Here is a 5,602-nt window from a genome sequence, read left to right as displayed (position 1 = left end):
TTACTACTGCTATCGTTACTGTTGCACTTGCTACAAAATCATTGATATCAATGCCACCGTTACTATTGCTTTTGGTACTACTATCAAAACTATCATACTACTTTGCTACTGATCACTTTGCTGCAGATAATTAATCTCCAGGTGTGGTTGAATTGACAACTCAAGTGCTAACTCGCAAATATTCTTTGGCTCCCCTTGTGTCGAATCAATCAATTTGGGTTGAATACTCTACCCTTGAAAACTGTTGCGGTCCCCTATACTTGTGGTTTGTCAAAGGCTTGCTGTCCATAAAGCCGATTCGGCTCAAGACCTTCTCAACATAGTAAGATTGCGTTAAAGTACCCACTCTCATCCTTACAAGTATGATGTTCAGAGTCACACTGGCTTCTCCAAGATCTTTGATGTCAAAGGTATTTGATAGAAAATACTTGACCTCACTGATCGCACCAATGTTTGAACCAAAAAGCAGTACGTCTTCCACATACAAACATAATATAACACTATTGTCCCCACCATGGCGATAGTAAACACACCTATCAACCTCATTAATGACAAACCCTGCAGAAGTCAGAGTTCTTTCAAACTTCCCATTCCATTTCTTAGGTGCCTGTTTCAGACTATACAAAGATTTTAACAACTTGCACACCTTTCTATCTTCACTCTTTACTACAAACCCGTCAAGCTGATCCATATAGATTTCCTCTTCCAACTCTCAATTTAGGAAATCTATCTTTACATCCATTTGATGATTGATAAGACCATAAGAGGCAGCCAAGGAAAGTAGCACCCAAATGGTGGTCATTCTAGCAACGGGTGAATAGGTGTCAAAGTAATATTTTCCTTCTTTCTTAGTGCAGCCCTTAGCCACAAGTTGCGCCTTATACTTATCAATAGTACCATCAGGCCTTAGCTTATTTTTGAACACCCACTTAAATCCCATAGTTTTACAACCATAGGTTCGATCATTTAACTCCCCAAGTGCCATTAAAAAGAATTGAGTCCACCTTATTATGAACAACTTCTTTCCAATCATCAACATCCGGAGATGCACATGCCTTTGCAATAGACTTGGGAGTGTCATCCACAAGGTATACAATGAAATCATTACCAAAGGATTTTGTAACCCTTTGTCTCTTGCTCCTCACAAGAGTTTCATCTTTATCCTTCTCAAGGACTTCCTCAAGTGATTGTTCGAAATACTCATCAGATGTACTAGAATCAGCAATTATTAGAAAAGAAAATCTAGCAATACTATGCATATCTTTCATAGTAAATATATTCTCAAAAAATGTTGCGCCACGAGATTCCACTATAGTGTCAACATGCATATCGGGTACCTCAAATTTAACCACTAAAAATCCATAAGCAACGCTTCGTTGAGCAAAACCTAGAAATACACAATCCACTGTCTTCGGTCCGAGTTTGCGTTTCTTAGGAATAGGAATATTGACCTTTGCCAAGCATCCCCAAGTGCGCAAATAAGAAAGTGATGGTTTCCCCAACCCACTCCTCATAAGGGGTTTTCTCTTTATTCTTGTTTGGAACTCTATTCAGGACATGACACGAAGTCAATAAAGCCACCACACCATGCCTTAGATAAATTAGTAGTGTCTAACCTGGCATTCACCAAGTCAGTTAGCATGCGGTGTTTCCTCTCGACAACCCCATTTGATTGGGGATAATATGGAGAGGTTCTCTTGAGGATAATAACATGATCCTCACAAAATTCATCAAAATACTTTGCGAAAATACTCTCCTCCATGACCGGACCTAAGACGCTTGATCTTTTTTCTCTAGTTGTTTTTCAACTTCAGATTTACATATTTTAAAGCAGTCGAAAGCTTCATCTTTTGTTTGCAACAAATAAATATAACAAAATGTAGTCTCATCATCAATCAATGTCATGAAATATCTCTTTCCACCTTTTGTCAACATACGATTCATCTCACAAAGATCAGAATGTATGAGTTCTAGAGGTGCCAAGTTTCTCTCCTCAACAGTTGTGTGAAGCTTTCAAGGTTGCTTCGATTGCACACAACTATGACACATAGAACCTTTGGCAACAGTGAAATTCAGAATTAAACGCATGCTTGATAACCAAGACATCAAACCAAATTAATATGACATAAATGAGAGTGAAAAATACTTATCTCATCATTAACACTGGGACAAATTTGGTTTACTGGCTTATCACAAAAATCTGAAAGGGAAAAGCGGAACAAGCCTCTGCACTCATAGCCTTTGCCTAATTGTCCAAATCTCTACACAGTTACTTTATTCGACTCTAAAACTACCATAAACCTATCTGCATAGAAGGGAGCCACTAACTAGATTCTTGTTCATGGTAGGGACATGCTGCATGTTCCTTAGTTACACGATCTTCTCCGAAGTAAACTTCAGATCCATCATGCCAATGCCACAAACAGAAGCATGTGACCCATTTCCCATTAGAATGAAAGAATCCCTTGCGACTGGTAAGAAGTGAACAAAGATACGTTAGCACACGCGTGAAATCCACCAGGAAGATGATTTAAATACTGAAAGAACCATAGGTAAATTACCGTACCCATCAGTATTGCTAGTGGTCACCATGTTTTGACAATCTTGGAGCTCATTTTTCCTCTGCGGTCTGCACGTTCTAGGCATTCCTTGGAGAAGTGTCTGTATTTCCCATAGGCGTAGCACTCTAGCTCAGCCTCGTTAAACTTCTTCTTCTTGAAGGTAGTAGTCTTGGTAGGCTTGTTGAAAACAGGCATGTTCTTCCCTTTGTTCTTGTTCTACGGGTACTGATGCGGTCACCTATTATAGGTAGGGTCAAGGACCCATCATTTGGGACCCACATAGGGCCCACCATCATCATAGGTAGGTCCCTGGACCACGCCAGCATTCAGATGAATACATCAGGAGCTTCACTCGGATGGTTCTGCGGCACTCGGACGATCACACATCACTCGGCGGACGGACCACCACTCGGACGCAGAGGACAAGAGGATGCCATGGGAGCTGCAACGGTTCAGGAATCCTAAGTCATTCACTAAATAGAGTTATAGCTACTGTTACCTGTAACCGCTATAGTAGAGCAATTACACTAGTAAATGTCTCATTCAATGACATTAATTGCATCGGCGGTGTGGGAGACATGGTGCTGCAACGCACTCTATATAAGCCGCACCCTCTCCATAGACAGGCATGTTCAATCTGTTGGGGAACGTAGTAATTTCAAAAACTTTCCTACGCACACGCAAGATCATGGTGATGCATAGCAACGAGAGGGGAGAGTATTGTTCACGTACCCTCGTAGACCGTAAGCGGAAGCGTTATGAAAACGCGGTTGATGTAGTTGTACGTCTTCACGATCAGACCGATCCAAGTACCGAATGTACGGCACCTCCGAGTTCAGCACACGTTCAGCTCGATGACGATCCCCGGACTCCGATCCAGCAAAGTGTCGGGGATGAGTTCCGTCAGCACGACAGCATGGTGATGATGTTGATGTTCTACCGGGCAGGGCTTCACCTAAACTCCGTGACGATATGACTGAGGTGGAATATGGTGGAGGGGGGCACCGCACACGGCTAAGGAACGATCACGTAGATCAACTTGTGTGTCCTGGGGTGCCCCAGCCCCCGTATATAAAGGAGCAAGGGGGGAGGCCGGCCGGCCCTAGGGGGCGCGCCAAGGAGGGGGGAGTCCTCCTCCTAGTGGGAGTAGGACTCCCCTTTCCTAGTCCCACTAGGAAGGAGGAAGGGGGAAGGAAAGAGAGGGAGAGGGAGAGGGAAAGGGGGGGCCGTGCCCCCTCCCCTAGTCCAATTCGGACTCCTCATGGGGGGGAGCGCGCCACCTCCTGGGCTGCTGCCCTCTCTTTCCCCTCAGGCCCAATAAGGCCCAATACTTCCCCGGGGGGGTTCCGGTAACCCTCCAGCACTTCGGTTTTCTTCGAAAACTCCCGGAACACTTCTGGTGTCCGAATATAGTCATCCAATATATCAATCTTTATGTCTCGACCATTTCGAGACTCCTCGTCATGTCCGTGCTTACATTCGGGACTCCGAACAAACTTCGGTACATCAAAACTTATAAACTCATAATAAAACTGTCATCGTAACATTAAGTGTGCGGACCCTACGGGTTCGAGAACTATGTAGACATGACCTAGAACTATTCTCGGTCAATAACCAATAGCGGAACCTGGATGCCCATATTGGCTCCTACATATTCTACGAAGATCTTTATCGGTCAAACTGCATAACAACATACGTTGTTCCCTTTGTCATCGGTATGTTACTTGCCCGAGATTCGATCGTCGGTATCCAATACCTAGTTCAATCTCGTTACGGGCAAGTCTCTTTACTCGTTATGTAATGCATTATTCCGTAACTAACTCATTAGCTACATTGCTTGCAAGGCTTATAGTGATGTGCATTACCGAGATGGCCCACAGGTACCTCTCCGTCAATCGGAGCGACAAAACCTAATCTCGAAATACGCCAACCCAACATGTACCTTCGGAGACACCTGTAGTACTCCTTTATAATCACCCAGTTACGTTGTGACGTTTGGTAGCACCCAAAGTGTTCCTCCGGTAAATGGGAGTTGCATAATCTCATATTTACAGGAACATGTATAAGTCATGAAGAAAGCAATAGCAATATACTAAACGATCAAGTGCTAGGCTAACGGAATGGGTCATGTCAATCACATCATTCTCCTAATGATGTGATCCCATTAATCAAATGACAACACATGTCTATGGTTAGGAAACATAACCATCTTTGATTAATGAGCTAGTCAAGTAGAGGCATACTAGTGACGTTATGTTGGTCTATGTATTCACACATGTATCATGTTTCCGGTTAATACAATTCTAGGATGAATAATAAACATTTATCATGATATGAGGAAATAAGTAATAACTTTATTATTGCCTCTAGGGCATATTTCCTTCAGTCTCCCACTTGCACTAGAGTCAATAATCTAGATTACACAGTAATGATTCTAACACCCATGGAGTGTTGGTGCTGATCATGTTTTGCTTGTGAGAGAGGCTTAGTCAATGGGTCTGCAACATTCAGATCCGTATGTATCTTGGAAATCTCTATGTCTCCCACCTGGACTTGGTCCCGGATGGAATCGAAGCGTCTCTTGATGTGCTTGGTCCTCTTGTGAAATCTGGATTCCTTTGCCAAGGCAATTGCACCAGTATTGTCACAGAAGATCTTCATTGATCCCGATGCACTAGGTATGACACCTAGGTCGGAAATGAACTCCTTCATCCAGACTCCTTCATTTGCTGCTTCTGAAGCAGCTATGTACTCCGCTTCACATCTAGATCCCGCCACGATGCTTTGTTTAGAACTGCACCAACTTACAGCTCCACCATTTAATAAAAACACGTATCCGGTTTGCGATTTAGAATTGTCCGGATCTGTGGCAAAGCTTGCATCGACATAACCATTTACGACTAGCTCTTTGTCACCTCCATACACGACAAACATATCCTTAGTCATTTTCAGGTATTTCAGGATGTTCTTGACCGCTGTCCAGTGATCCACTCCTGGATTACTTTGGTACCTTCCTGCCAAGCTTATTGCTAAGCATACGT

This window comes from Triticum aestivum, chromosome 4B, assembly GCF_018294505.1.
Source record: "Triticum aestivum cultivar Chinese Spring chromosome 4B, IWGSC CS RefSeq v2.1, whole genome shotgun sequence".
Classification (NCBI taxonomy): Eukaryota; Viridiplantae; Streptophyta; class Magnoliopsida; order Poales; family Poaceae; genus Triticum; species Triticum aestivum.
Note: the sequence above shows the minus strand (reverse complement) of the source record.